We start from the raw sequence: 17316 nt of genomic DNA on the forward strand, positions 1-17316 counted from the left end.
CCTACAAAATGACACCTGCCAAGTGGGCTCTTGAGTTTGGCTTCTTGGGGAAAAGTGCCTCCTTTCGGAGCCAACTTGCCTAACTAGCCTGCGGCCTGTGCTGGGCTTTTGCCTACAAAAATTCCATAAGGACGAGGATTTCTCCCAGACCAAAGCTGCCCCCTCCTCCAAACCTGGCTGCCATCAGAGGCCCAAACGCGCCCTACAAAATGACATCTGCCAAGTGGGCTCTTGAGTTTGGCTTCTTGGGGAAAAGTGCCTCCATTCGGAGCCAAATTGCCTAACTTGCCTGCGGCTCATGCAGGGCTTTTGCCTCCAAAAATTCCATAAGGACGAGGATTTCTCCCAGACCAAAGCTGCCCCCTCCTCCAAACCTGGCTGCCATCGGAGGCCCAAACGCGCCCCACAAAATGACACCTGCATTGAGGGTTCTTGAGTTTGGCTTCCTGGGGAAAAGTGCCTCCTTTCGGAGTCAACTTGCCTGCGGCCCATGCAGGGCTTTTGCCTACAAAAATTCCAGAAGGACGAGGATTTCTCCCAGACCAAAGCTGCCCCCTCCTCCAAACCTGGCTGCCATCGGAGGCCCAAACGTGCCCTACAAAATGACACCTGCCAAGTGGGCTCTTGAGTTTGGCTTCTTGGGTGGAAGTGCCTCCTTTCAAAGCCAACTTGCCTGCGGCCCGTCCTGGGCTTTTGCCTCCAAAAATTCCATAAGGACGAGGATTTCTCCCAGACCAAAGCTGCCCCCTCCTCCAAACCTGGCTGCCATCGGAGGCCCAAACGCGCCCTACAAAATGACATCTGCCAAGTGGGCTCTTGAGTTTGGCTTCTTGCGGAAAAGTGCCTCCTTTCAAAGCCAACTTGCCTAACTAGCCTGCGGCCCGTGCTGGGCTTTAGACTACAAAAATTCCATAAGGACGAGGATTTCTCCCAGACCAAAGCTGCCCCCTCCTCCAAACCTGGCTGCCATCGGAGGCCCAAACGCGCCCCACAAAATGACATCTGCTTTGAGGGTTCTTGAGTTTGGCTTCTTGGGGAAAAGTGCCTCCTTTCGGAGTCAACTTGCCTAACTTGCCTGCGGCCCATGCGTGGTTTTTGCCTACAAAAATTCCATAAGGACGAGGATTTCTCCCAGACCAAAGCTGCCCCCTCCTCCAAACCTGGCTGCCATCGGAGGCCCAAACGCGCCCTAGAAAATGACACCTGCCAAGTGGGCTCTTGAGTTTGGCTTCTTGGGGAAAAGTGACTCCTTTCAAAACCAACTTGCCTGCGTCCCGTCCCGGGCTTTTGCTACAAAAATTCCATAAGGACGAGGATTCCTCCCAGACCAAAGCTGCCCCCTCCTCCAAACCTGGCTGCCATCGGAGGCCCAAACGCGCCCTACAAAATGACATCTGCCAAGTGGGCTCTTGAGTTTGGCTTTCTGGGGAAAAGTGCCTCCTTTCGGAGTCAACTTGCCTGCGGCTCATGCAGGGCTTTTGCCTCCAAAAATTCCATAAGGACGAGGATTTCTCCCAGACCAAAGCTGCCCCCTCCTCCAAACCTGGCTGCCATCGGAGGCCCAAACGCGCCCTACAAAATGACACCTGCCAAGTGGGCTCTTGAGTTTGGCTTCTTGGGGAAAATTGCCTCCTTTCGGAGTCAACTTGCCGGCGGCCCATGCAGGGCTTTTGCCTCCAAAAATTCCATAAGGACGAGGATTTCTCCCAGACCAAAGCTGCCCCCTCCTCCAAACCTGGCTGCCATCGGAGGCCCAAACGCGCCCTACAAAATGACATCTGCCAAGTGGGCTCTTGAGTTTGGCTTCTTGCGGAAAAGTGCCTCCTTTCAAAGCCAACTTGCCTAACTAGCCTGCGGCCTGTGCTGGGCTTTAGACTACAAAAATTCCATAAGGACGAGGATTTCTCCCAGACCAAAGCTGCCCCCTCCTCCAAACCTGGCTGCCATCGGAGGCCGAAACGTGCCCTACAAAATGACATCTGCCAAGTGGGCTCTTGAGTTTGTCTTCTTGGGTGGAAGTACCTCCTTTCAAAGCCATCTAGCCTGCGGCCCGTGCTGGGCTTTTGCCTACAAAAATTCCATAAGGACGAGGATTTCTCCCAGACCAAAGCTGCCCCCTCCTCCAAACCTGGCTGCCATCGGAGGCCCAAACGCGCCCCACAAAATGACACCTGCATTGAGGGTTCTTGAGTTTGGCTTCCTGGGGAAAAGTGCCTCCTTTCGGAGTCAACTTGCCTGCGGCCCATGCAGGGCTTTTGCCTACAAAAATTCCAGAAGGACGAGGATTTCTCCCAGACCAAAGCTGCCCCCTCCTCCAAACCTGGCTGCCATCGGAGGCCCAAACGTGCCCTACAAAATGACACCTGCCAAGTGGGCTCTTGAGTTTGGCTTCTTGGGTGGAAGTGCCTCCTTTCAAAGCCAACTTGCCTGCGGCCCGTCCTGGGCTTTTGCCTCCAAAAATTCCATAAGGACGAGGATTTCTCCCAGACCAAAGCTGCCCCCTCCTCCAAACCTGGCTGCCATCGGAGGCCCAAACGCGCCCTACAAAATGACATCTGCCAAGTGGGCTCTTGAGTTTGGCTTCTTGCGGAAAAGTGCCTCCTTTCAAAGCCAACTTGCCTAACTAGCCTGCGGCCCGTGCTGGGCTTTAGACTACAAAAATTCCATAAGGACGAGGATTTCTCCCAGACCAAAGCTGCCCCCTCCTCCAAACCTGGCTGCCATCGGAGGCCCAAACGCGCCCCACAAAATGACATCTGCATTGAGGGTTCTTGAGTTTGGCTTCTTGGGGAAAAGTGCCTCCTTTCGGAGTCAACTTGCCTAACTTGCCTGCGGCCCATGCGGGGTTTTTGCCTACAAAAATTCCATAAGGACGAGGATTTCTCCCAGACCAAAGCTGCCCCCTCCTCCAAACCTGGCTGCCATCGGAGGCCCAAACGCGCCCTAGAAAATGACACCTGCCAAGTGGGCTCTTGAGTTTGGCTTCTTGGGGAAAAGTGACTCCTTTCAAAACCAACTTGCCTGCGTCCCGTCCCGGGCTTTTGCTACAAAAATTCCATAAGGACGAGGATTCCTCCCAGACCAAAGCTGCCCCCTCCTCCAAACCTGGCTGCCATCGGAGGCCCAAACGCGCCCTACAAAATGACATCTGCCAAGTGGGCTCTTGAGTTTGGCTTTCTGGGGAAAAGTGCCTCGTTTCGGAGTCAACTTGCCTGCGGCTCATGCAGGGCTTTTGCCTCCAAAAATTCCATAAGGACGAGGATTTCTCCCAGACCAAAGCTGCCCCCTCCTCCAAACCTGGCTGCCATCGGAGGCCCAAACGCGCCCTACAAAATGACACCTGCCAAGTGGGCTCTTGAGTTTGGCTTCTTGGGGAAAATTGCCTCCTTTCGGAGTCAACTTGCCGGCGGCCCATGCAGGGCTTTTGCCTCCAAAAATTCCATAAGGACGAGGATTTCTCCCAGACCAAAGCTGCCCCCTCCTCCAAACCTGGCTGCCATCGGAGGCCCAAACGCGCCCTACAAAATGACACCTGCCAAGTGGGCTCTTGAGTTTGGCTTCTTGGGGAAAAGTGCCTCCTTTCGGAGCCAACTTGCCTAACTAGCCTGCGGCCCGTACTGGGCTTTTGCCTACAAAAATTCCATAAGGACGAGGATTTCTCCCAGACCAAAGCTGCCCCCTCCTCCAAACCTGGCTGCCATCAGAGGCCCAAACGCGCCCTACAAAATGACATCTGCCAAGTGGGCTCTTGAGTTTGGCTTCTTGGGTGGAAGTGCCTCCTTTCAAAGCCAACTTGCCTAACTAGCCTGCGGCCCGTGCTGGGCTTTAGACTACAAAAATTCCATAAGGACGAGGATTTCTCCCAGACCAAAGCTGCCCCCTCCTCCAAAACTGGCTGCCATCGGAGGCCCAAACGCGCCCTACAAAATGACATCTGCCAAGTGGGCTCTTGAGTTTGGCTTCTTGCGGAAAAGTGCCTCCTTTCAAAGCCAACTTGCCTAACTAGCCTGCAGCCCATTCTGGGCTTTTGCCTACAAAAATTCCATAAGGACGAGGATTTCTCCCAGACCAAAGCTGCCCCCTCCTCCAAACCTAGCTGCCATCGGTGGCCCAAACGCGCCCTACAAAATGACATCTGCCAAGTGGGCTCCTGAGTTTGGCTTCTTGGGGGAAAGTGCCTCCTTTCAAAGCCAACTTGCCTGCAGCCCGTGCTGGGCTTTTGCCTCCAAAAATTCCAGAAGGACGAGGATTTCTCCCAGACCAAAGCTGCCCCCTCCTCCAAACCTGGCTGCCATCGGAGGCCCAAACGCGCCCTACAAAATGACATCTGCCAAGTGGGCTCTTGAGTTTGGCTTCTTGCGGAAAAGTGCCTCCTTTCAAAGCCAACTTGCCTAACTAGCCTGCAGCCCATTCTGGGCTTTTGCCTACAAAAATTCCATAAGGACGAGGATTTCTCCCAGACCAAAGCTGCCCCCTCCTCCAAACCTGGCTGCCATCGGAGGCCCAAACGCGCCCCACAAAATGACATCTGCATTGAGGGTTCTTGAGTTTGGCTTCTTGGGGAAAAGTGCCTCCTTTCGGAGCCAACTTGCCTAACTTGCCTGCGGCCCATCCTGGGCTTTTGCTACAAAAATTCCATAAGGACGAGGATTTCTCCCAGACCAAAGCTGCCCCCTCCTCCAAACCTGGCTGCCATCGGAGGCCCATACGCGCCGTACAAAATGACATCTGCATTGTGGGTTCTTGAGTTTGGCTTCTTGGGGGAAAGTGCCTCCTTTCAAAGCAACTTGCCTAACTTGCCTGCGGCCCATGCGGGGTTTTTGCCTACAAAAATTCCATAAGGACGAGGATTTCTCCCAGACCAAAGCTGCCCCCTCCTCCAAACCTGGCTGCCATCGGAGGTCGAAACGTGCCCTACAAAATGACATCTGCCAAGTGGGCTCTTGAGTTTGGCTTCTTGGGTGGAAGTACCTCCTTTCAAAGCCAACTTGCATGCGGCCCGTCCTGGGCTTTTGCCTACAAAAATTCCATAAGGACGAGGATTTCTCCCAGACCAAAGCTGCCCCCTCCTCCAAACCTGGCTGCCATCGGAGGCCCAAACGCGCCCTACAAAATGACATCTGCCAAGTGGGCTCTTGAGTTTGGCTTCTTGCGGAAAAGTGCCTCCTTTCAAAGCCAACTTGCCTAACTAGCCTTCGGCCCGTGCTGGGCTTTAGACTACAAAAATTCCATAAGGACGAGGATTTCTCCCAGACCAAAGCTGCCCCCTCCTCCAAACCTGGCTGCCATCTGAGGCCCAAACGTGCCCTACAAAATGACATCTGCATTTGAGGGTTCTTGAGTTTGGCTTCTTGGGGAAAAGTGCCTCCTTTCGGAGTCAACTTGCCTAACTTGCCTGCGGCCCATGTGGGGTTTTTGCCTACAAAAATTCCATAAGGACGAGGATTTCTCCCAGACCAAAGCTGCCCCCTCCTCCAAACCTGGCTGATATCGGAGGCCCAAACGCGCCCTACAAAATGACACCTGCCAAGTCGGCTCTTGAGTTTGGCATCTTGGGGAAAAGTGACTCCTTTCAAAACCAACTTGCCTGCGTCCCGTCCTGGGCTTTTGCTACAAAAATTCCATAAGTACGAGGATTCCTCCCAGACCAAAGCTGCCCCCTCCTCCAAACCTGGCTGCCATCGGAGGCCCAAACGCGCCCTACAAAATGACATCTGCCAAGTGGGCTCTTGAGTTTGGCTTTCTGGGGAAAAGTGCCTCCTTTCGGAGTCAACTTGCCTGCGTCTCATGCAGGGGTTTTGCCTACAAAAATTCCAGAAGGACGAGGATTTCTCCCAGACCAAAGCTGCCCCCTCCTCCAAACCTGGCTGCCATCGGAGGCCCAAACGCGCCCTACAAAATGACACCTGCCAAGTGGGCTCTTGAGTTTGGCTTCTTGGGGAAAATTGCCTCCTTTCGGAGTCAACTTGCCGGCGGCCCATGCAGGGCTTTTGCCTACAAAAATTCCAGAAGGACGAGGATTTCTCCCAGAACAAAGCTGCCCCCTCCTCCAAACCTGGCTGCCATCGGAGGCCCAAACGCGCCCTACAAAATGACACCTGCCAAGTGGGCTCTTGAGTTTGGCTTCTTGGGGAAAAGTGCCTCCTTTCAAAGCCAACTTGCCTAACTTGCCTGCGGCCCGTCCTGGGCTTTTGCCTACAAAAATTCCAGAAGGACAAGGATTTCTCCCAGACCAAAGCTGCTCCCTCCTCCAAACCTGGCTGCCATCGGAGGCCCAAACGCGCCCTACAAAATGACATCTGCCAAGTGGGCTCTTGAGTTTGGCTTCTTGGGGAAAAGTGACTCCTTTCAAAACCAACTTGCCTGCGTCCCGTCCCGGACGATTGCTACAAAAATTCCATAAGGACGAGGATTCCTCCCAGACGAAAGCTGCCCCCTCCGCCAAACCTGGCTGCCATCGGAGGCCCAAACGCGCCCTACAAAATGACATCTGCCAAGCGGGCTCTTGAGTTTGGCTTCTTGGGGAAAAGTGCCTCCTTTCGGAGTCAACTTGCCGGCGGCCCATGCAGGGCTTTTGCCTCCAAAAATTCCATAAGGACGAGGATTTCTCCCAGACCAAAGCTGCCCCCTCCTCCAAACCTGGCTGCCATCGGAGGCCCAAACGCGCCCTACAAAATGACACCTGCCAAGTGGGCTCTTGAGTTTGGCTTCTTGGGGAAAAGTGCCTCCTTTCGGAGCCAACTTGCCTAACTAGCCTGCGGCCTGTGCTGGGCTTTTGCCTACAAAAATTCCATAAGGACGAGGATTTCTCCCAGACCAAAGCTGCCCCCTCCTCCAAACCTGGCTGCCATCAGAGGCCCAAACGCGCCCTACAAAATGACATCTGCCAAGTGGGCTCTTGAGTTTGGCTTCTTGGGGAAAAGTGCCTCCTTTCGGAGCCAAATTGCCTAACTTGCCTGCGGCCCGTCCTGGGCTTTTGCCTCCAAAAATTCCAGAAGGACGAGGATTTCTCCCAGACCAAAGCTGCCCCCTCCTCCAAACCTGGCTGCCATCGGAGGCCCAAACGCGCCCCACAAAATGACACCTGCCAAGTGGGCTCTTGAGTTTGGCTTCTTGGGGAAAAGTGCCTCCTTTCGGAGTCAACTTGCCTGCGGCCCATGCAGGGCTTTTGCCTACAAAAATTCCAGAAGGACGAGGATTTCTCCCAGACCAAAGCTGCCCCCTCCTCCAAACCTGGCTGCCATCGGAGGCCCAAACGTGCCCTACAAAATGACACCTGCCAAGTGGGCTCTTGAGTTTGGCTTCTTGGGTGGAAGTGCCTCCTTTCAAAGCCAACTTGCCTGCGGCCCGTCCTGGGCTTTTGCCTACAAAAATTCCATAAGGACAAGGATTTCTCCCAGACCAAAGCTGCCCCCTCCTCCAAACCTGGCTGCCATCGGAGGCCCAAACGCGCCCTACAAAATGACATTTGCCAAGTGGGCTCTTGAGTTTGGCTTCTTGCGGAAAAGTGCCTCCTTTCAAAGCCAACTTGCCTAACTAGCCTGCGGCCCGTGCTGGGCTTTAGACTACAAAAATTCCATAAGGACGAGGATTCCTCCCAGACCAAAGCTGCCCCCTCCTCCAAACCTGGCTGCCATCGGAAGCCCAAACGCGCCCCACAAAATGACATCTGCATTGAGGGTTCTTGAGTTTGGCTTCTTGGGGAAAAGTGCCTCCTTTCAAAACCAACTTGCCTGTGTCCCGTCCCGGGCTTTTGCTACAAAAATTCCAGAAGGACGAGGATTTCTCCCAGACCAAAGCTGCCCCCTCCTCCAAACCTGGCTGACATCGGAGGCCCAAACGCGCCCCACAAGATGACATCTGCATTGAGGGTTCTTGAGTTTGGCTTCTTGGGGAAAAGTGCCTCCTTTCAAAGCAACTTGCCTAACTTGCCTGCGGCCCGTCCTGGGCTTTTGCCTCCAAAAATTCCAGAAGGACGAGGATTTCTCCCAGGCCAAAGCTGCCCCCTCCTCCAAACCTGGCTGCCATCGGAGGCCCAAACGTGCCCTACAAAATGACACCTGCCAAGTGGGCTCTTGAGTTTGGCTTCTTGGGGAAAAGTGACTCCTTTCAAAACCAACTTGCCTGTGTCCCGTCCCGGGCTTTTGCTACAAAAATTCCATAAGGACGAGGATTTCTCCCAGACCAAAGCTGCCCCCTCCTCCAAACCTGGCTGCCATCGGAGGCCCAAACGTGCCCTACAAAATGACATCTGCCAAGTGGGCTCTTGAGTTTGGCTTCTTGGGTGGAAGTACCTCCTTTCAAAGCCAACTTGCCTGCGGCCCGTCCTGGGCTTTTGCCTACAAAAATTCCATAAGGATGAGGATTTCTCCCAGACCAAAGCTGCCCCCTCCTCCAAACCTGGCTGCCATCGGAGGCCCAAACGCGCCCTACAAAATGACACCTGCCAAGTGGGCTCTTGAGTTTGGCTTCTTGGGTGGAAGTGCCTCCTTTCAAAGCCAACTTGCCTGCGGCCCGTCCTGGGCTTTTGCCTACAAAAATTCCATAAGGACGAGGATTTCTCCCAGACCAAAGCTGCCCCCTCCTCCAAACCTGGCTGCCATTGGAGGCCCAAACGCGCCCTACAAAATGACACCTGCCAAGTGGGCTCTTGAGTTTGGCTTCTTGGGGGAAAGTGCCTCCTTTCAAAGCCAACTTGCCTAACTAGCCTGCGGCCCGTGCTGGGCTTTAGACTACAAAAATTCCATAAGGACGAGGATTTCTCCCAGACCAAAGCTGCCCCCTCCTCCAAACCTGGCTGCCATCAGAGGCCCAAATGCGCCCCACAAAATGACATCTGCCAAGTGGGCTCTTGAGTTTGGCTTCTTGGGGAAAAGTGCCTCCTTTCGGAGCCAACTTGCCTAACTTGCCTGCGGCCCGTCCTGGGCTTTTGCCTCCAAAAATTCCATAAGGACGAGGATTTCTCCCAGACCAAAGCTGCCCCCTCCTCCAAACCTGGCTGCCATCGGAAGCCCAAACGCGCCCTACAAAATGACATCTGCCAAGTGGGCTCTTGAGTTTGGCTTTCTGGGGAAAAGTGCCTCCTTTCGGAGTCAACTTGCCTGCGGCCCATCCTGGGCTTGTGCCTACAAAAATTCCATAAGGACGAGGATTTCTCCCAGACCAAAGCTGCCCCCTCCTCCAAACCTGGCTGCCATCGGAGGCCCAAACGCGCCCTACAAAATGACACCTGCCAAGTGGGCTCTTGAGTTTGGCTTCTTGGGGAAAAATTGCCTCCTTTCGGAGTCAACTTGCCGGCGGCCCATGCTGGGCTTTTGCCTCCAAAAATTCCAGAAGGACGAGGATTTCTCCCAGACCAAAGCTGCCCCCTCCTCCAAACCTGGCTGCCATTGGAGGCCCAAACGTGCCCTACAAAATGACACCTGCCAAGTGGGCTCTTGAGTTTGGCTTCTTGGGTGGAAGTGCCTCCTTTCAAAGCCAACTTGCCTGCGGCCCGTCCTGGGCTTTTGCCTACAAAAATTCCATAAGGACGAGGATTTCTCCCAGACCAAAGCTGCCCCCTCCTCCAAACCTGGCTGCCATCGGAGGCCCAAACGCGCCCTACAAAATGACATCTGCCAAGTGGGCTCTTGAGTTTGGCTTCTTGGGGAAAAGTGCCTCCTTTCGGAGCCAACTTGCCTAACTTGCCTGCGGCCCATCCTGGGCTTTTGCTACAAAAATTCCATAAGGACGAGGATTTCTCCCAGACCAAAGCTGCCCCCTCCTCCAAACCTGGCTGCCATCGGAGGCCCAAACGCGCCCTACAAAATGACATCTGCATTGTGGGTTCTTGAGTTTGGCTTCTTGGGGGAAAGTGCCTCCTTTCAAAGCAACTTGCCTAACTTGCCTGCGGCCCAAGCGGGGTTTTTGCTACAAAAATTCCATAAGGACGAGGATTTCTCCCAGACCAAAGCTGCCCCCTCCTCCAAACCTGGCTGCCATCAGAGGCCCAAACGCGCCCTACAAAATGACATCTGCCAAGTGGGCTCTTGAGTTTGGCTTCTTGGGGAAAAGTGCCTCCTTTCGGAGCCAAATTGCCTAACTTGCCTGCGGCCCGTCCTGGGCTTTTGCCTCCAAAAATTCCAGAAGGACGAGGATTTCTCCCAGACCAAAGCTGCCCCCTCCTCCAAACCTGGCTGCCATCGGAGGCCCAAACGCGCCCCACAAAATTACACCTGCATTGAGGGTTCTTGAGTTTGGCTTCCTGGGGAAAAGTGCCTCCTTTCGGAGTCAACTTGCCTGCGGCCCATGCAGGGCTTTTGCCTACAAAAATTCCATAAGGACGAGGATTTCTCCCAGACCAAAGCTGCCCCCTCCTCCAAACCTGGCTGCCATTGGAGGCCCAAACGTGCCCTACAAAATGACACCTGCCAAGTGGGCTCTTGAGTTTGGCTTCTTGGGTGGAAGTGCCTCCTTTCAAAGCCAACTTGCCTGCGGCCCGTCCTGGGCTTTTGCCTACAAAAATTCCATAAGGACGAGGATTTCTCCCAGACCAAAGCTGCCCCCTCCTCCAAACCTGGCTGCCATCGGAGGCCCAAACGCGCCCTACAAAATGACATCTGCCAAGTGGGCTCTTGAGTTTGGCTTCTTGGGGAAAAGTGCCTCCTTTCGGAGCCAACTTGCCTAACTTGCCTGCGGCCCATCCTGGGCTTTTGCTACAAAAATTCCATAAGGACGAGGATTTCTCCCAGACCAAAGCTGCCTCCTCCTCCAAACCTGGCTGCCATCGGAGGCCCAAACGCGCCCTACAAAATGACATCTGCATTGTGGGTTCTTGAGTTTGGCTTCTTGGGGGAAAGTGCCTCCTTTCAAAGCAACTTGCCTAACTTGCCTGCGGCCCATGCGGGGTTTTTGCCTACAAAAATTCCATAAGGACGAGGATTTCTCCCAGACCAAAGCTGCCCCCTCCTCCAAACCTGGCTGCCATCGGAGGCCCAAACGTGCCCTACAAAATGACATCTGCCAAGTGGGCTCTTGAATTTGGCTTCTTGGGTGGAAGTACCTCCTTTCAAAGCCAACTTGCCTGCGGCCCGTCCTGGGCTTTTGCCTACAAAAATTCCAGAAGGACGAGGATTTCTCCCAGACCAAAGCTGCCCCCTCCTCCAAACCTGGCTGCCATCGGAGGCCCAAACGCGCCCTACAAAATGACATCTGCCAAGTGGGCTCTTGAGTTTGGCTTCTTGGGTGGAAGTGCCTCCTTTCAAAGCCAACTTGCCTAACTAGCCTGCGGCCCGTGCTGGGCTTTAGACTACAAAAATTCCATAAGGACGAGGATTTCTCCCAGACCAAAGCTGCCCCCTCCTCCAAACCTGGCTGCCATCGGAGGCCCAAACGCGCCCCACAAAATGACATCTGCATTTGAGGGTTCTTGAGTTTGGCTTCTTGGGGAAAAGTGCCTCCTTTCGGAGTCAACTTGCCTAACTTGCCTGCGGCCCATGTGGGGTTTTTGCCTACAAAAATTCCAGAAGGACGAGGATTTCTCCCAGACCAAAGCTGCCCCCTCCTCCAAACCTGGCTGACATCGGAGGCCCAAACGCGCCCTACAAAATGACACCTGCCAAGTCGGCTCTTGAGTTTGGCTTCTTGGGGAAAAGTGACTCCTTTCAAAACCAACTTGCCTGCGTCCCGTCCTGGGCTTTTGCTACAAAAATTCCATAAGGACGAGGATTCCTCCCAGACCAAAGCTGCCCCCTCCTCCAAACCTGGCTGCCATCGGAGGCCCAAACGCGCCCTACAAAATGACATCTGCCAAGTGGGCTCTTGAGTTTGGCTTTCTGGGGAAAAGTGCCTCCTTTCGGAGTCAACTTGCCTGCGGCTCATGCAGGGGTTTTGCCTACAAAAATTCCATAAGGACGAGGATTTCTCCCAGACCAAAGCTGCCCCCTCCTCCAAACCTGGCTGCCACCGGAGGCCCAAACGCGCCCTACAAAATGACACCTGCCAAGTGGGCTCTTGAGTTTGGCTTCTTGGGGAAAATTGCCTCCTTTCGGAGTCAACTTGCCGGCGGCCCATGCAGGGCTTTTGCCTACAAAAATTCCATAAGGACGAGGATTTCTCCCAGAACAAAGCTGCCCCCTCCTCCAAACCTGGCTGCCATCGGAGGCCCAAACGCGCCCTACAAAATGACATCTGCATTGTGGGTTCTTGAGTTTGGCTTCTTGGGGAAAAGTGCCTCCTTTCGGAGCCAACTTGCCTAACTTGCCTGCGGCCCGTCCTGGGCTTTTGAGTACAAAAATTCCATAAGGACGAGGATTTCTCCCAGACCAAAGCTGCCCCCTCCTCCAAACCTGGCTGCCATCGGAGGCCCAAACGCGCCCTACAAAATGACACCTGCCAAGTGGGCTCTTGAGTTTGGCTTCTTGGGGAAAAGTGCCTCCTTTCAAAGCCAACTTGCCTAACTTGTCTGCGGCCCGTCCTGGGCTTTTGCCTACAAAAATTCCAGGAGGACAAGGATTTCTTCCAGACCAAAGCTGCTCCCTCCTCCAAACCTGGCTGCCATCGGAGGCCCAAACGCGCCCTACAAAATGACATCTGCATTGAGGGTTCTTGAGTTTGGCTTCTTGGGGAAAAGTGACTCCTTTCAAAACCAACTTGCCTGCGTCCCGTCCCGGACGATTGCTACAAAAATTCCATAAGGACGAGGATTCCTCCCAGACCAAAGCTGCCCCCTCCGCCAAACCTGGCTGCCATCGGAGGCCCAAACGCGCCCTACAAAATGACATCTGCCAAGCGGGCTCTTGAGTTTGGCTTCTTGGGGAAAAGTGCCTCCTTTCGGAGTCAACTTGCCGGCGGCCCATGCAGGGCTTTTGCCTCCAAAAATTCCATAATGACGAGGATTCCTCCCAGACCAAAGCTGCCCCCTCCTCCAAACCTGGCTGCCATCGGAGGCCCAAACGCGCCCTACAAAATGACACCTGCCAAGTGGGCTCTTGAGTTTGGCTTCTTGGGGACAAGTGCCTCCTTTCAAAGCCAACTTGCCTGCGGCCCGTCCTGGACTTTTGCCTCCAAAAATTCCAGAAGGACGAGGATTTCTCCCAGACCAAAGCTGCCCCCTCCTCCAAACCTGGCTGCCATCGGAGGCCCAAACGTGCCCTACAAAATGACACCTGCCAAGTGGGCTCTTGAGTTTGGCTTCTTGGGTGGAAGTGCCTCCTTTCAAAGCCAACTTGCCTGCGGCCCGTCCTTGGCTTTTGCTACAAAAATTCCATAAGGACGAGGATTTCTCCCAGACCAAAGCTGCCCCCTCCTCCAAACCTGGCTGCCATCGGAGGCCCAAACGCGCCCTACAAAATGACATTTGCCAAGTGGGCTCTTGAGTTTGGCTTCTTGGGCAAAAGTGCCTCCTTTCGGAGCCAACTTGCCTAACTTGCCTGCGGCCCGTCCTGGGCTTTTGGCTCCAAAAATTCCAGTAGGACGAGGATTTCTCCCAGGCCAAAGCTGCCCCCTCCTCCAAACCTGGCTGCCATCGGAGGCCCAAACGTGCCCTACAAAATGACACCTGCCAAGTGGGCTCTTGAGTTTGGCTTCTTGGGGAAAAGTGACTCCTTTCAAAACCAACTTGCCTGTGTCCCGTCCCGGGCTTTTGCTACAAAAATTCCAGAAGGACGAGGATTTCTCCCAGACCAAAGCTGCCCCCTCCTCCAAACCTGGCTGCCATCAGAGGCCCAAACGCGCCCCACAAAATGACATCTGCATTGAGGGATCTTGAGTTTGGCTTCTTGGGGAAAAGTGCCTCCTTTCGGAGCCAACTTGCCTAACTTGCCTGCGGCCCGTCCTGGGCTTTTGCCTCCAAAAATTCCATAAGGACGAGGATTTCTCCCAGGCCAAAGCTGCCCCCTCCTCCAAACCTGGCTGCCATCGGAGGCCCAAACGTGCCCTACAAAATGACACCTGCCAAGTGGGCTCTTGAGTTTGGCTTCTTGGGGAAAAGTGACTCCTTTCAAAACCAACTTGCCTGTGTCCCGTCCCGGGCTTTTGCTACAAAAATTCCATAAGGACGAGGATTTCTCCCAGACCAAAGCTGCCCCCTCCTCCAAACCTGGCTGCCATCGGAGGCCCAAACGTGCCCTACAAAATGACATCTGCCAAGTGGGCTCTTGAGTTTGGCTTCTTGGGTGGAAGTACCTCCGTTCAAAGCCAACTTGCCTGCGGCCCGTCCTGGGCTTTTGCCTACAAAAATTCCATAAGGACGAGGATTTCTCCCAGACCAAAGCTGCCCCCTCCTCCAAACCTGGCTGCCATCGGAGGCCCAAACGTGCCCTACAAAATGACACCTGCCAAGTGGGCTCTTGAGTTTGGCTTCTTGGGTGGAAGTACCTCCTTTCAAAGCCAACTTGCCTGCGGCCCGTCCTGGGCTTTTGCCTACAAAAATTCCAGAAGGACGAGGATTTCTCCCAGACCAAAGCTGCCCCCTCCTCCAAACCTGGCTGCCATCAGAGGCCCAAATGCGCCCCACAAAATGACATCTGCCAAGTGGGCTCTTGAGTTTGGCTTCTTGGGGAAATGTGCCTCCTTTCGGAGCCAACTTGCCTAACTTGCCTGCGGCCCGTCCTGGGCTTTTGCCTCCAAAAATTCCAGAAGGACGAGGATTCCTCCCAGACCAAAGCTGCCCCCTCCTCCAAACCTGGCTGCCATCGGAGGCCCAAACGCGCCCCACAAAATGACACCTGCATTGAGGGTTCTTGAGTTTGGCTTCCTGGGGAAAAGTGCCTCCTTTCGGAGTCAACTTGCCTGCGGCCCATGCAGGGCTTTTGCCTACAAAAATTCCAGAAGGACGAGGATTTCTCCCAGACCAAAGCTGCCCCCTCCTCCAAACCTGGCTGCCATCAGAGGCCCAAACGCGCCCTACAAAATGACATCTGCCAAGTGGGCTCTTGAGTTTGGCTTCTTGGGGAAAAGTGCCTCCTTTCAAAGCCAACTTGCCTGCGGCCCGTCCTGGTCTTTTGCCTCCAAAAATTCCAGAAGGACGAGGATTTCTCCCAGACCAAAGCTGCCCCCTCCTCCAAACCTGGCTGCCATCGGAGGCCCAAACGTGCCCTACAAAATGACACCTGCCAAGTGGGCTCTTGAGTTTGGCTTCTTGGGGAAAAGTGACTCCTTTCAAAGCCAACTTGCCTGCGGCCCGTCCTGGGCTTTTGCTACAAAAATTCCATAAGGACGAGGATTTCTCCCAGACCAAAGCTGCCCCCTCCTCCAAACCTGGCTGCCATCGGAGGCCCAAACGCGCCCTACAAAATGACATTTGCCAAGTGGGCTCTTGAGTTTGGCTTCTTGGGGAAAAGTGCCTCCTTTCGGAGCCAACTTGCCTAACTTGCCTGCGGCCCGTCCTGGGCTTTTGGCTCCAAAAATTCCAGTAGGACGAGGATTTCTCCCAGGCCAAAGCTGCCCCCTCCTCCAAACCTGGCTGCCATCGGAGGCCCAAACGTGCCCTACAAAATGACACCTGCCAAGTAGGCTCTTGAGTTTGGCTTCTTGGGGAAAAGTGACTCCTTTCAAAACCAACTTGCCTGTGTCCCGTCCCGGGCTTTTGCTACAAAAATTCCAGAAGGACGAGGATTTCTCCCAGACCAAAGCTGCCCCCTCCTCCAAACCTGGCTGCCATCAGAGGCCCAAACGCGCCCCACAAAATGACATCTGCATTGAGGGATCTTGAGTTTGGCTTCTTGGGGAAAAGTGCCTCCTTTCGGAGCCAACTTGCCTAACTTGCCTGCGGCCCGTCCTGGGCTTTTGCCTCCAAAAATTCCATAAGGACGAGGATTTCTCCCAGGCCAAAGCTGCCCCCTCCTCCAAACCTGGCTGCCATCGGAGGCCCAAACGTGCCCTACAAAATGACACCTGCCAAGTGGGCTCTTGAGTTTGGCTTCTTGGGGAAAAGTGACTCCTTTCAAAACCAACTTGCCTGTGTCCCGTCCCGGGCTTTTGCTACAAAAATTCCATAAGGACGAGGATTTCTCCCAGACCAAAGCTGCCCCCTCCTCCAAACCTGGCTGCCATCGGAGGCCCAAACGTGCCCTACAAAATGACATCTGCCAAGTGGGCTCTTGAGTTTGGCTTCTTGGGTGGAAGTACCTCCTTTCAAAGCCAACTTGCCTGCTGCCCGTCCTGGGCTTTTGCCTACAAAAATTCCATAAGGACGAGGATTTCTCCCAGACCAAAGCTGCCCCCTCCTCCAAACCTGGCTGCCATCGGAGGCCCAAACGTGCCCTACAAAATGACACCTGCCAAGTGGGCTCTTGAGTTTGGCTTCTTGGGTGGAAGTACCTCCTTTCAAAGCCAACTTGCCTGCGGCCCGTCCTGGGCTTTTGCCTACAAAAATTCCATAAGGACGAGGATTTCTCCCAGACCAAAGCTGCCCCCTCCTCCAAACCTGGCTGCCATCAGAGGCCCCAATGCGCCCCACAAAATGACATCTGCCAAGTGGGCTCTTGAGTTTGGCTTCTTGGGGAAATGTGCCTCCTTTCGGAGCCAACTTGCCTAACTTGCCTGCGGCCCATGCAGGGCTTTTGCCGACAAAAATTCCATAAGGACGAGGATTTCTCCCAGACCAAAGCTGCCCCCTCCTCCAAACCTGGCTGCCATCGGAGGCCCAAACGCGCCCCACAAAATGACACCTGCATTGAGGGTTCTTGACTTTGGCTTCCTGGGGAAAAGTGCCTCCTTTCGGAGTCAACTTGCCTGCGGCCCATGCAGGGCTTTTGCCTACAAAAATTCCAGAAGGACGAGGATTTCTCCCAGACCAAAGCTGCCCCCTCCTCCAAACCTGGCTGCCATCGGAGGCCCAAACGTGCCCTACAAAATGACACCTGCCAAGTGGGCTCTTGAGTTTGGCTTCTTGGGTGGAAGTGCCTCCTTTCAAAGCCAACTTGCCTGCGGCCGGTCCTGGGCTTTTGCCTACAAAAATTCCATAAGGACGAGGATTTCTCCCAGACCAAAGCTGCCCCCTCCTCCAAACCTGGCTGCCATCGGAGGCCCAAACGCGCCCTACAAAACGACATCTGCCAAGTGGGCTCTTGAGTTTGGCTTCTTGCGGAAAAGTGCCTCCTTTCAAAGCCAACATGCCTAACTTGAATGCGGCCCATGCAGGGCTTTTGCTTCAAAAATTCCATATGGACGAGGATTTCTCCCAGACCAAAGCTGCCCCCTCCTCCAAACCTGGCTGCCATCGGAGGCCCAAACGCGCCCTACAAAATGACATCTGCCAAGTGGGCTCTTGAGTTTGGCTTCTTGGGGAAAAGTGCCTCCTTTCGGAGTCAACTTGACTGCGGCCCATGCAGGGCT

This window comes from Cinclus cinclus, chromosome 26 (assembly GCF_963662255.1).
Source record: "Cinclus cinclus chromosome 26, bCinCin1.1, whole genome shotgun sequence".
NCBI lineage: Eukaryota > Metazoa > Chordata > Aves > Passeriformes > Cinclidae > Cinclus > Cinclus cinclus.